At 39.8% G+C, this 15,475-nt stretch overlaps 1 protein-coding gene across 1 annotated transcript in view; it reads left to right on the top strand.

Moving 5' to 3' along the window:
* The window catches only part of LOC149070441 (uncharacterized), a 236,875-nt gene that overhangs the window by 131,758 nt on the left and 89,642 nt on the right, over window positions 1-15,475 (top strand). The window contains exon 2 of the mRNA XM_089250182.1: window positions 10,273-10,420. The gene's annotated coding sequence lies outside the window, so the exon portion shown is untranslated. The remainder of the gene's footprint in view (window positions 1-10,272; window positions 10,421-15,475) is intronic.

Genomic DNA, 15,475 nt, shown 5'->3' on the forward strand with positions numbered 1-15,475 from the left:
AGAGATGAAGAAAGAAAGCTCTTTTCAGAAAGTCGTATCTTAAGGGCGGCAAAATATTATTCGCCTCGGGTGGCAGAATTTCTAGGACCGGCCCTGCCCATGGCGATGGACCAAACTTTTTTTGTGAACAAAGAAATATCCCCGTTGCCCGAAACCTGCAAAAAGGCCCTGCAGGTGTACCTGTACACAACCTTTTCAGTCCGTGGGCCAGATGTGCGATATGGATATTGTGCGTAAGTTAGAAACTGATCGTTTCAGGGGGCGGCTTGAGCGAGGGTGCAAGGGATGCGATGCACCCGGGTGGCAGCCTTGAGTTTATAAACATAAATTTTGGAATTATAAAAAGCCACGATACCGCGTGCTGTCACTCTTTTTTGAGCCATACCTTGACAACGAAATTTGTTGAAAGGTTAGGGAACAGGTAGGGGCTGGGGACGAAATACCAGAAACAAGAATGAACTTCATCACACGAGGCAAGTGAGTAGTTTTGTTCCCTCAGAGGTTCATTTATGGTTCTTCCGCTTGCGGGCTACACGAATTTAGCCGCCCTTCTTATGTAATAATAATAATAGTATTTCTTGCCCACTCATTCCCCCCGTAAATAAGCCCGTGTTCTCAAGTTATTCTTTTGGTCACTCACATGCTTGCGTACTGTTTTTGTCACTCCTAAGCTAATACACACTCTCTTGGTCACTCTTTTGGCCGTCCGCTGATCCACTCCCTTTCCCAGAGGCGGATTTGTAGTTTTACAACCTGTGGTCTGTACAAATTTTGTAGAGCCCCTCTTCCCGATTCTACTAATTCCCTTGATCCACTCATTCCTAAAATTAGCCACCCCACTGAACTTGCCTCTACTATAGGCCTCTAAACCCCTTGTAAATACCCAGTAATTTTTTGAGGGCTCTGAAATAAAAGCAAAGAAATAATTAGGGTTCTCGGATGTCAAGAGGCTAGAGCACCAGAAACCCACCACACTCCGCAGTTTCCCCCCGTTGCTCGCCACAGAGAGTCCCTCTACAATGGTACATTTATTCACTCATAGTTAGTAAAATTGATGGCAGATGGTAGCACTACGCATAACAAACATTACACAGAAACAAACTTAGTTAGATTATACATAGTTACAAACAAACTTATGTTAGGTTCACAACACAACACGTACACGCACATTCCGGGGGACTACTTGTAGGGAATCGGAGCTACCTGTCGGGAATTTCCAATTCGTTAGAAATTCCGTAGAAGAATGTGTACAAGATGCATGTACTGTTAAGTAATAGTAGTAGTAATTCCACCTTGGAATCGATGGTTTTGGACTTGTAGGGCTCCTACAAAAGTTGTAGGTTAGCAGATTGCATGTGGACACCCCAACCCCCCCCCCCTTCTTCTGTAATCTAAGTACAGTGATACCCCCCAACTTACGTCAGTACCGTCAAATGGGGTGAGAATTGCCAATTCCATTTTCTTTTGCTGTGGTACCAGTACACTGAAGCATTCAGGATGCTCTTGTCCGATTTCGTGCACGCGAGCACTTGATCCACGTCCCAATTAAACATTTTGTGCAAATTGCATTCACATATTGAAAATGATTCTGATTTCAGGCATACGTATGCCAAACTTGCCGTAAAGGTGCTGTTCCTTTGATGATAGATACAGGCAGCGTTTGCTACTGGAAAAAGGGTGAAAAGACCTTTGAGTAACTTGATTTTGTTTCATTGTTGCACAGGCCTCAGTGTACGATTACTTCTTATAATTTCAAATTTCAAGGAATACCTGTGTATTGTCGGTAATATTCACAACGCATTTGGGGGAGAGAATTGTCTTGGCTTTGAGTCGTAGTAAATCCCACATTTTTGGGGCTTGGTGGAAATAACTGGAAAAGATTTAAACTTCAAGGATCGTGTATTTACTTCTTTACCTCTCTCTTTTTTTTCAAAACAATAAAAATGAAGGTTGAATGTCCCTAAATAATACAAGTAATTATAATTATTTGTTTGAAGCTTCTAAATTAAAGTGACATTTCAAGAATAAGCAAGTATTTTTTTGAACGTAGAATAAAATGACTCAAATAAGAGTGGAAAATATCCGAACGACAAAATCGAAAAACGTTTTACTCGAAGAAATTTTTTTCCTTTTAAATTTTCGAATTCGCCCTCGTTGACCTGTTAAAGTTCCGTTTCGTACAGGTTCCAGTGTATAATACAATCCGGGGAAAAATGCGATACAAACAAAGAATATGGGTTCGAGCTCACAATCACCAGTAAATGAGTGAGCGGGGGAAGGCTGGCATTCTCCACTACTCAGCAATATACAATTACCCCACAGTACAAGCAAACGTATCAGAAAGTATGGAAATAATAATTTTAAAAGAAAACCTACAATTATATACGTATATGCGTACGCCATCTGTACGCCATTTTAAGAACTTCGTGTTAGAAGATTTCTTTGAAAAAAACCCAGATCATCCTGGAACGGTGATTCCTAACGTGGGGCCTCATGGGGCAATTTGATTTTTAAGGTGGGCAATTTGAGTTTTTCTATGTGAAGTCTTCGAACCTACCGAACTCCCTTCATTTCTTCCTATCAGTTAAAATTTTGAATTTTTAAGCAATTTCTTGAATTCTTTCTTTTATTTTTCTCTTTCAGTGAAAGTTGTTTGTCCAAGGGTTCTTAATGTTTCGTACTTCATGGAAAATTTGTGCCAGTAAGATAAGGTCCCCGGACCCCCGTGCCAATAAAGTGAAGAAAGATGTAGGCCATGAACCCCTTAAAAAAATATTCTTTGTGTAGCGATGTAAAAAGGATGAATTGATTATTTTCGCATCCAAGTTAACGGACCCCCCCCCCCCCAAAGTCTCTCCGAGGACCCCCGATTAAGATAACCATTGCTTTTGACCGAACAAAAGTAGATAGAAATTGAGAGGTGCTCAAAGACTCCTGGTTTTAAAATTTAAGGAGGCAAAGCAAAAAAAAAAATTTCTTACATTTAGAAAAACAAACTTTGTTATGGAAGAGAGTATGAATTTTCATCGGGGGTGTACCCCTACCTAACAAAGGTACAGGGGGTGGGATGCATAAGGATTTCAGAGATGCTTTGGTGGGGTATGGCCTAAAAAAGGTTGGGAACCACTGTTCCATATGATAGGAGCACGCTGTAGGTTAAATAACACCCATGCTGGTGTATCTTGTTTGGTTAAATATTCTTCTCTAACAATAGAAGAATTGTTAACCAAACAAGATAAAAGAGCATTTTCTCATCTGCTTTTACTTTTCAACAGTACCAGTATCAGTATTTTTAGGGGGGAAAAAATTTTCCCCATTTTTTTCTTTATAAGTCTAACAGGAACCCAGTCTTACTCATAAAATTTCTGTCTTCAATTTTCATAATTTGCGCAAGGAAATGCTTGCAGCTCTTTTTACTCCTGTATTTGAACAGAAACATAAGATCTCAGCACATTTTTAGGTTCTCTTCCAGTGCCACAAACTCCCGTGACAATACTTACTCACCCCAAAATCAAGCAGAACTCCTATAATTTTTGAAAATTCGCGATGATCTTGATTTGAGCAATGAAATTTAAGAGAGACGAATGCAACAACAGTAGCTCGAGCATCACACACGTTTTCAACATCACCTGCCTAAGGAGAAAACAGCTGTTCTAGAAGTAATGAAAACATAACAAAAGCTGAGCAGAATGTCTTAATTCGCTCAAAAAATTTGCGCATTAAATTTAACAAACGAAATTGTAAATATCATGTAAATGCTTTGATATACAGGGTGCGCAAAAAGTGCGTAGAAACTTTAAAAATGAATAAAAGCCGGAAAAATAACCGAAATAGAAAACGGTTTGCAGGGTGTTTGGAATTTTTCTAAGCTGGGGGGGAAAAACTCAAAAAAGCCGATAGGTGGTGCTGGTACGAGCGACTTCGGCGGAAATACGCAAACGAGACGGTTATAAGAACTTGCACTCCTAATCCACAACCAGTTCATCGTTGTAAACTGTGTATGTGGACCTGCTGCACTCTGCTGTTGCTGGATTTGTGACTCGCCTGCAATGTGTTATCCCCGATGGTGGTGGTGGTGATGTGGAATACATACTGCTGTAATAAACGATTTGGTGGCATTCTGTTCGTTGTTTGCGTATCTTTACTTTGACTTGTGTACATCAGCGCCACCTATCGGCTGTTTTGAATTTTTTTTTCCTGTCTTAAAAAAAAAATTCCCGTAACCTAGCGATGTTAACCCTGCAAACCGTTTTTCATTTCGGTTATTTTCCAGATTTTATGAATTTTTAAAGTTTTTACGATCTTTTTTGCCCACCCTGTACATTTAAGCCAAAGGTTTCCGAACTTTTTTGTTCTATCGCTCCCTTCTTCATAATTTTCTTTCCTCATCGCTCCCAACCCATAGGATCCTATGCTTCTATCGCTCCCTGAATTTTTGCATCGCCACCAGGAGGTGATATTGCCCATTTCGGGAAACATTGATTTAAGATAACGCAAAAGACAAGAAAAATAGCAAAAAAAAGAAAAATTCTAGGAATATTTTTGACCGAGATTAAAATTTCCCCCCACGTTTGACAATTCTCATCCCGTTTGACGGTAATTCTTTCCAAGACCGACGAGGTAAGTCGAAGTAAACTTTTCCAAATGGCAATGCCCCTCCTCCCCCCCCCCCCTCTTCAGGGGGAAAAAGGAAGTAAATTTGTGCAGATTTTTTTTATTATCTATAATGTTTGTTTTTGATGCGACTGTCTTAGGGAAACGTTTCTGTCTAAAAAATGTGTCAAAAGCGCTCAAAATGTGTCTAACTGGAGAAAAAAAAAATCATCTTTCGAACGAGACGACGTAAGTCGGGGTATTACTATATTAAAAACTCACATTTTTCCAAAGTTTCAACATGAATTGTTTTTTTTCCTCTTTATTTCAAATTTGCTCGAAAAAAAAGAAGAAAATTAGAGCGTTATAAAGTGCTTTCTGTTTTTTAAAAGGAAAAAGAAAAGCTCTTTTGATGGTTTTTCGGTAGCTCTAGTTGTTATTTACTGGTTTCTGTTTTCTGGGGGGTTTTTTCATTTATTTTCATTCTTAAAAGGCACTCGATTGTTTTCGTATTTGTTTTTAAACAAAAGGAGAAAAAAAATCATTCTTTTCTCATTTCTTGATAACTATCGCAATAGAGCTCAACGGGCTGATGCACGTGTCAAGGTGTCTTGGGATCGAGCCCGATGATCGCTTTCAATTTAAAAGAAAGAAGAAGAAATCTTTTCCCTCCTATGTTTTCTAATTGATATCGGCTAAAAATATAGCTTTATTTGAAAAAGAACAAACGGTTTTTTTTTGTTTTTTCATGTAGTACTATTTAAAACCACCTAATTCCGAGCTATTTCTACAGTCTTTGTTTTTATACCACTAAATACCGTTGAGTGACTGTAATTGGTTTGGAAGTATTGTTTGTCTCTTTATATGGTCACTGGTGTTGAAATATTTATATAACTAGGATTTAAAGGAAAGATTGTTGATAATGATGTGAAAAAAAAACAGCATTTCTTTCTAATTCAAATGATGAAAAGAACCACGAAGTTCTTCCGGGTTTTTATGCCTTTGTCGAATCGATCTGGTGTCATGTGTTTTGTCTATTACAGAACTTTTCAATTCAGGTGACGGTAGGATAGGCGACGATGTGACCTACTCGGAAAATCTGCGTATATGACTCAGAGGCGGATTTACGGTTCTGCCACCCGTGGGCTGCACCAATTTCGCCCCCCCCCCACCATTTTAATCCCATTCCAGTTTAATTTTAATTTTCTTGATCACCCGTTTCGTGAATTTGCCGCACTGTGCTACAACCCGCTTGGCCGCCATCCCAGTTAATATGCTTGTGTCACTTAGTCGTTCTTTCGGCTACTCACATTCTTGTGTTATCGTTTGGTCGGTCCCATGATTGCACACGCTCTAAGTCACTCTTTTGGTCACTCACTGACCTAGCAGTGCCTTGTTTTCTAGGTCATTCCCATGCTTGAACTTGCCGTAGGTCATTCTTCTCGTCAATCACATGATTGCATACGCTTCAGGTCACGTTTTTGGTCACTTGAATTCTTGCATACTTTTTTGGTCACTCCCATGCTTGCACACGCTCTAGGTCACTTTGTTGGCTGCTCACGTGCTTGCACACACTCTAGGTCACTCTCTTGGCTACTCACGTGCCTGCGCACGCCCTGGGTTACACTTTTGGTAAGTTGTCATAAGTCGTAAAAACACTATTTAGAACTGTTTATGAACTTATTAACCCATGCTTGGTTCCTAAGAAATTTAACGGGTGCCTGTAAGATGACAGGTGGGGGTGAGTCCCTTCCGAAGTGGTGGCGGAAGATTCCTAGACACTTGATATTGTGGAGGGATCTCCAATAAAGGCGCAAGAACCACGGAGCCTAAAGAAAATGACTGTTTCACAACACACTCTAAAAACACACCCTTCCATGAAGGAAGATAGTTTTTTCTTCTGTCACATTCTTTTAACAACGCATAAATAAAGCAAAGCTCGTTATGTGGCATAAGGCCACAGAGTTAGTAAAGATGTCCGTACTGAAATAAAATAGATTCGTTACAATCACCCCCCCCCCCCCCCGGCTCCGACGACCTCTCAGCGAGGAGCCAGTAACAGCCATCTTTCCTTTGCGAGTAGTTCCTGACGGACACAACGGGAAGTTCCGGACAACTGCCGACACTTTTGACTCAGGTCGAAGTTCAGTCCTTGAGCCACATCGGTTCTCGGGACGTCCATTGGGGTCGGCCTCTTGGTTTCAGAGGGGCTACGGGTGTGGTCTCAGTACCTCGTAGTTGAGCCAACTCCCTTCGGAGTCGTCGGTACTGTTTTACTGGATTCAAGACGAGTTCTAGTTTTCTCATCTTTGCGTAATCTTCAGTTTCCTGGAGTCAGAAACGTTTTCAATGATCTTATCAAAAATATCATTTCCAAGTTGGGACTTTCGGAGATTCCTTGAACTGTTCTCAACTACAACAAGGTTCAACAGCTCATACAGCTGGGCTCCTTCACGAATAGACCGGGATAGCTTATCAGCGTAGCTGCTTGGACAGTTACGGGCAATATGTCCAAGATTTCTGCACTGATAACACACTGTGATCCAAACATCGTTGGATGTGTCCACGTCGACCGCAGTTATAACAAGCAGTCCTTCCCCGCAAGGTCGAATAAGAATTTGATGCGCGAGACTTTTCGTAGTTTCCTCCAGAGCCACCTCTACAATGGTATACTCTGTCACCACCACTCATGTGGATCTGGTGCTCGAGAAAAGCTTTCTGGCTTTTCCCTGGTTGCATCTATGGGGCTCTTCTGACAATGAATAAAGTTTTCGCTGCTCGATGAAAGGTGTAGGCTCACACCGATTTGACGCGTGGAACTTTTCGTAGCTTTCTCCAGGGCCACCTCTACAGTGGTATACCCTGCTACTACCACTCATGTTGATCTGGTGCTCGAGGAGAGGTTTCTGGACTCTCCCCTGTATAACTACGTCCTGGTCTACCGTTGAAAAATTGAACATTCTGCATCAGGATTTGATAACACCAGATTCCCCACAACCATAACATCTTAAGACAGGATGATGTCCTGCCTTTTCCGATTCCGGATTCGCACGTTGATTAGAATAAAAGTCTCTTTGTCGCACGGGAGACCTAGGGATTTCATGTTGCTTGGACTGCAACTTCTTCCTCTCACCATGGGTCTCGCTTTTTTTGTTTCGAAGATTATCATAAGCATCGAGCTTTTCCACGACATCTTCAGGGGTAGTTCACTCACTCCAAACATCCAGAAAATGTTCTTCGATTTCACGTGGGATCCTTTTTACATCTGATCCGAAATCATCAGATCTTTCACCTCGTTGAAGCTACCAATGTTCAGTTCCGACAGCTGGCCTTCAAAGAGATAAAGAGTGTTGATTATATTTGTTAATGGTTTGAAAATTCATAAAAAATGAAGGAATTGATATATTCGGATACGGTTTGCGAAAGTTATTCTCTCGAAGGAGAATTATTTTTAGTACAGAAAAAAAAACTGCAGTTCAAATTATTGTCGGTAGAGGGCGTGATACGAAAGCAAACCACACGAAATATGCTAGTCATAGTCCTATAAAATGCAGGGTGTACGATTAACAGCACATTTATAATTTCTTCTGTCACTGGCGCTTACATACTATTTTCATTATGATGTGATCGCTGGATAAAACACTATTGGTGAAGTTGTTTTACGTAAGCTACGAATCGCTGGCTGAAGCCTTACGAACATTTCGGACACAGAAGGGATGGAACAAAGGTTCGGGGTGTAACCATTAATGGTGGACGGGTTTACTTGACCTTGTATTCTATCGACAAAAATTTGAACTAATTTTCTTTCTGCGCCAAAAAAAAAATATCTCCTTTCGTAAGAATAACGTTTTCGCAAACCGCATTCAAATATACCATTTCCTTCGATTTTCATGGCTTTTTAAACTATTTGCGAATTTATGGAGCACCCTGTATATTAACCCATGTTGCAAAGATGTGTATTATCGATAGTCTTTTACGGAAGATAAACGCAGAATTATTATGATTCTGTGTTTTTAATCATATTATACATTAATATGATTGAGTCTCAAGATGAAATAAATCTTTGGAATGTCATTGAGATTGATTCGGATGAGGAAATCGTTCGTATCTACACCTTATCGGTTTATGTACCACACATACATGTGATGTCCTTACGTGGAATGATTTATTTCCTGTCCCCCCTCATGAATATATTCTGCTCGATTCATTTTGATAATTTATTTTCTCGAATTCCATTTTGAAGAAAGTTTCTTCCCGGATACATTATGAGAGAAATCTCAAGCTCCATCTGAGTCGGTAATAAACGTTTCTCTGTATACGGTATATCGAAAAAGTGATGTATAGTCATGGTCATAAGATTAATAGCTATATTATGTCTATGTGCACAGCAGAGGGAGTCGGGATTTCCAATATGCTTCATATAATTTAGCTCATCCATCTCCAACCTATTGCTCGTGAGCACCACGGTGCTCCACCGAGGCACCAAGACTGCCCAATTCTTATGCCGAATTTCGTGCTCGCGAGCACTTGATCAACTCTTCAATTAAATACCCTGTAAAAATATCATTCATGACTTCAAGCATACCTATGTAAACGTTTCCGTGAGGCATACTTGCTCAACTCATGACCCTTGGGCTTAATGTGGCCCTCGGAATAATATGACGTGGCCCGCGACCTCAACCTCTAATTTTGTGAAACTAAGCGGCACATATATCCAAATCGCTTAGATGACCCGCGGCATATTCACAGATGACTTAAGGCACCTGTGGCACAGTTCCAGATACGGTAACGCAAAGGGTCCGTCAAATTGTTTCAGGCATTTTATTTGCCCTTGGGTTCAGAAAGGTTGAGAAACGCTGGTCTGATGTGCATCATTAACTGCTTTTTTTATGTGCAATACGTTTCATAGATCCCTTGAGATAGCCTCTCGGAAAAAGAAATTTGAATCTGGCCAACTGAAAGAAACTGATGAAGAACTAAAGGAAAAGGCTTTTTTCGTCATACATTGGCCTTCACTTTATAGGAATACCATTGCAAAAGCAGTGTGTCGAGGGTCACTAAAGTAACCTGGGAATGCACCAAAGGGGTGGGTGCTCAAGTGATCTGTAAATGTGCCGCGGGCAGCTTCAGTCACCTGGAACTGTGCTGGGGGTCACTTAAGTGATCTGAAAATGGGCCGTATCCCTTTTGATGGGATCTGGAACAGTGCCGCAAGTCACTTTAGTAATCTGTAATTGTGCCGCGGGTCACTTAAATGATATAAAATAGGGCCACGTGCCGCTTAAATGATGTGGAACTGCACCGCGGTGACTTAAGAGATCTATTCATGTACCGCTTAGTTAATTTTTACACAAAATTAGGTGTGAGGTTACGGGCCACATCAGATGACTCCGAGGGCCCGCTGGCCATAGGTTGAGCATGTATAACTTACAGGGGGGGGGGGGGAAATGAGTTCGATTTTACCTTAGGTTTCAGAATGCGAAAGAAAAAAAATTGATAACATTATCAATTCAAAACTTCAGATAACTATAAACGAGTTTTTTCCACATGTTATGATATTGGTTCGTTCCGTTCTTCGAACAAGTGATGACAATGTTCGAATGACAATATTATCCATGATTTCCATAAGTGGCGTCGACTGCATCTTTGAATAATTCTTAAATATGTTTCTCATTATAGGTTGGGATTTGAATTTCGATCCAGTGTGAGTGTATGCCGGGTATTATTATCACTAGTAAGATACAGCGTGCCATGTAGAAGAACCAGACACGTGATGCCGATCTACCCTCTTCCACATTTAAAGAAATAGAAGTTTCGGATTCAACAGGTAATTCTAGTTTTCTCAACCTTGAGAGGATGGATGCCATTAGGCTGCAGCTCGCTCTAAATATGCAATTTTGTGGGAAAGAACATTATTATACATAATAACAGTTATAACAATATTAATGATTGTTTTCTTCTTTTTTTTTTTTGAAGGCCGGTGAATTCGTGTATTAAGACATTTATCTCGGCCATGACTGAACAGAGCATTACGCGTCATATATGAATTTTTCTCATGGTATAATAATATTCGTATTTTGTTATCGTGTGTAATATACACTGATTGCATGATACAAAAAAAAGCCTTCCCCTCAGAGGAAGTGATCCGAGTTGTTTCCGTTAGATTGGACCAGGATGAACAATATTGTAAATCAACCAAGTGAAGCTCGCTTAGGCTCTCGGGATACTTTCATGACCATATATCATACAGGGGGACCACAGAAATTCGTAAATTATTTAAAAATTCATAAAAATGGAAATAATATATGGTATATTTGAATGCGATTTGTGAAAAAGTTTTTTTTTTTTGGTACCGGAAGAATAAATTAGTTCAAATTTTTGTGGATAGAGAGCGCTGCACGAAAACAAACCACTGGAAATATCCAAATCGGAATCAGAAAGTGCAGGGTGTCCGATTATCAACAGCTCATTTCTGAACTTACTGTCACTGGCACTTTTATAAGGTTTCATTGTGATGTTGATTTTGGTGTGGATATGAGTTTAATTTTTTTTTTCTGTACGTCAATGTGTTAACTTAACCACCTAAAATCTAAAGACGAGTTATGAAAAATCACGTTCGGCTCCTTCTTTATGCACTGAACTGATCATATGACTTGTATTTACTCTGCCCTTCCTGAAATTTTCACCAAAATAAAATAAATTTCATAAAAGTGAAGTAGTTTGTAATTAATTTGAAGTAAATATGAAAAATTTCTTCACCTCCGAATCAATCTCAATCGTATTCCAAAGATTTATTTTATTTCGAAAGACTCAATCATATTAATGAGATTAATTCGACGCGTTTTTTAAAGGCATTTATCTTCCGTAAAAAACTATCGATAATACACATCTTTGCAACATGGCGCTCCATAATACAGGGTGCTCCATAAATTCGCAAATAGTTTAAAAAGCCATAAAAATAGAAGGAATTGGTATATTTGAATGCGGGTTGCGAAAACGTTATTCTTACCAAAGGTGTTTTTTTCTTTTTTTTTTGGCACAGAAAAAAAATTAGTTCAAATTTTTGCCGATAGACTACAGGGTCAAGTAAACCAGTCCACCAGGAGTGGTTAGACCCCGAACCTTTGTTCTATCCCTTCTTTGTCCGAAACGTTCGTAAGGCTTCAGCCAGTGATTCGTAGCTTAGGTAAAACAACTTCACCAATAGTGTTTTATCCCCCAATCACATCATAATAACAACAGTATGTAAGCGCCAGTGACAGAAGAAATCAGTTAATCGTACACCCTGCATTTTATAGGAGTATGACTTGTGCGCATTTCGTGTGATTTGCTTTCGTGTCACGCCCTCTACCGACAATAATTTGAACTAACGTTTTTTCTGTACCCAAAACAAAATTGTCTCCTTCGAGAGAATAACTTTCGCAAACCGCATTCGAATATATCAATTCATTCATTTTTTATGAATTTTCAAACCATTTACAAATACAAAAGCCACAACCGCCAATGCCTGGAATTGACCTTCACCAATCCATACTCCAAACAAAAACCTTTGACCTTTGAAGACCGGGCACACCCCGCTTCCCAACAAAGACCTTAAAAATTATTTAAAAATTGGTTTTTTTTATTCTGAATTTTTATTAATATCTATTGCTTTCTTCAACATTTGTTTCAATTGTGATAACATGCCCTGAGTCTAACACCCCCCCCCCAAGCTCGTCAAGGCTGCCCCGATTAGAATCAGGGAGGAGTCCTTTGTTTCTTCCTTGTTCAACCAAGGATCTTCGTGAAACAATGACGCAAATTATTCTAATTATTATTATAAATTAAAATTTCAAATGATGCTAACTATTATGATAGTTAGGCTAGAAATAAGCGATGACATACTCGTATGTTATGACCTCATAGAAGTAATGTATTCACTTGTGCGTGATTTAATCCGCGCTAAAAAAGGTCCAACTAAAAACAAGGTTCACAGAAAGCCTATATATATACACACGAGTCTCCCCCCCCCCCCAGAGAAAAATAATTACGAAAGTTTCCGTTAGGTAGAACAGTTGCCACAGAAAAGAAACCGATAGTTTCGCTAATTGTTATTATATGGGATAGTTATTAAAGATTGAATTTCCGATAAATTGATGACGTAATATTGACCATAATAAACGCAGTCATCGTTGAAAAGTTGGCTGTTCGGGGTCGAAGACCGTCGTTTGTTTGAGTTTGACCTCAACATTTGTGCAATGCTAGTGGTTGTTGACATCTTTAGGAGAAATGGTATTACACTGGAACAAAGTAAATTTTTTTTTCCCGAGTCTCGGGTAAAATTTATACCCTCGAGTAGCTTGACCTCCGCAATTGACTTTGTGCCAGTAATGCCATTTCTTCTGAAGATGTCAACCACTAGCATTAGTGAAACGTTGAGGTCAACCTCGAACATACGACTGTCTTCGAGCCCGAATAGTCAATTTTCATCTAGTTATGGCTGCGAATACCTTATCAGCTACACCCGTTATTTCGTCTGTCACCTGTATACTGTATTCATTAATTGTCTTTTCTATGTCAACGATCCCCCACAGGCGGCGCAGTGGCGGTCGTCTGGAGCTGGTTTTCCAACTTCGAGGTGGGAATGTGAGCCGACCTGCCATTTATAAAAAGTCTGTCCCCAGCTAGCAGTCAGACCACCAACATTTGAAAATCACGCACAATACGGACAGGTGATAGAATTGCCGATTTTCGCTTCCAAATTCGGAAGCGAGATGGCAGCTCTTCTCGAAGTCACATAAATATTCGCCGTTATGTTAGGGGTATACAACACACACAGCATTTTCCGACATGAACTAATTCCTCACAAAAATAATAATTTCGCACACAAAATGTAAATAAGTCTGCGAAAAGAAAATAATTGCGCAAAGTTATTATCCACGAGACGCTGCCAAGGATAATTCTGGACGTGTTTGCTCAATCATAGCTCATGTTATTTCTCGGCATCCGTCATTCCAATGATTGAAAACACGACCGCGTGACGAAAATAATCGGAGTGTTCGCCTATGGGTAACAACGGCCATGACAGTTACACGAACCAAAACAGCCCTGATTATGGCGCATATTTTCGTAGGGAGTGGTCACGGTCTCGTCGCCGAGAAACAATAAATTTAAAATCGGGTCGTAATCGGTCAGTTTTTGGGGATGTAGGCGAAAGAAACGTCTGGTTTAGCTGTTTTCGTTTTTTCGGCGAATTAACGACGTTCCCGAATAACAATTAGTCAAGGTCGTAAATCTGATCTGCATGAATCCGCCCCTTGCGAAACGATTTCTTTTCTCTCTTTTTTCTCGGTCGGGAAAGAGCGATCATGTGGCACTCACTCATGGGAAATTCTTGTTCATGCGGATTTCGAGACGGATAATGATAATACGCACTCGATGCATGTGTGTGTGTGTGCAGATGCACTTCTCTTCTCATAGAAAAAAAAAGCCCTCTTGGTTTCCTCGTCCTCTTTTTCTACACTTCAATGGTTGAGTAGTAAAGACTTTGTTTGATTACTTTCGATAAAAAAAAAAGGGGTTTTTAATCTTCTCTATTTTTCATTAGTTTTCCCTTTCAGATGCACGGCCTTTCCATTTCATAGGTCATTGCTTTGAAACCCGAGGACTGTATCTTCATGGTAGTTTTATAAACGGTTAGTCCCAGTCCGAAAGCAAGATTCAGACCTGGATCTTGGTCGGGGTATGTAAAAATTTAAGTCGCCCGAATCAATATTTCACATGCCCGAAAAACGCCAAAATATTTAATCTGCAAATCTGCAAACACCCTTATAGCTATAATCCATAGACTAAAGATATTATTATTACTCTGTGCTATAATCGGTCAAATTTGGAAAAATCTTGTCCATTCCTCCATCTTCCGAAAGAGCTTACAATAAACAATATCGGTTTCCTGATTCAAGGGAATTTTAGTCTTTTGTTTGCGAAGTTTTGCATCACTGAAATCAGCTTTTTTTCGAATATATAATTCGGAATTGACGGTTACAAATTTCGGTAACAATTCGATTTTGCACAAAAATCCTATAAGGTGACACTACCTCAGGAAATCCGTATTTAATGGCGAGCTACAACATTGCTGCCGGGACTCACGTGAGTCACGGTGGCAATTGCTACAAGCGCTGAGAGATCGGTGAAGTAAAAAAACGAATTTTCGCCAAAACCTACTAAAATTACTTCGACGAACGCAGATTTCAGTGATGTATTGCAACCACAAACGACTAAATTTTTTGCTGAAGTAGATGACCAATTTGGTTTATTCTAGACTCTTTCGAAAACTGATAGAATGGACAAGTTTTTGACCGATTGTGGCTAGAAGGGTGCTTGCGGCATTGACAATTAAAAATTATGGCGACAATTCGATTTTCAACTCCCATCATTAAATATAGATATGCCAATGAAATTACTGTGGCCTCATACACTCATGTCCATAAATTAAGGATAATGCCAGCTCCGGCAAATAAAGGTTCAGAAACAAAACAAACGTTACTTATTCATAAAGCTCATTTATTAAACAAAAGATAAAGAACAAAAACGATGGTGTATGTATGATACCATTCATAAAAACTACGATTTTTGCTCCCTGGAGAAATTGTAAAAAATATCTCCTTTACAAAAACTTACTATTACATGGTTGGTATGATGGTTAATACATTGTATGTCTCCGATGCGATGAAATACAGTCCGTACAACGCCTAGGCATGCTGAGTATCAAATTATCGATCTGATCTTGGGGAAGATCACTCCACTCAGCAAGCAATGCTCTCCGAAGTTCCGGTACACATGTAGGAGGTGGTTGACGGGCTGCAACTCGTCGGCCAAGCATGTCCCACACATGCTCTATCGG

Source organism: Pholcus phalangioides, unplaced genomic scaffold (assembly GCF_987345545.1).
Source record: "Pholcus phalangioides strain wild (caught in Gottingen) unplaced genomic scaffold, Ppha-v1.0 ptg000022l_1, whole genome shotgun sequence".
Classification (NCBI taxonomy): domain Eukaryota; kingdom Metazoa; phylum Arthropoda; class Arachnida; order Araneae; family Pholcidae; genus Pholcus; species Pholcus phalangioides.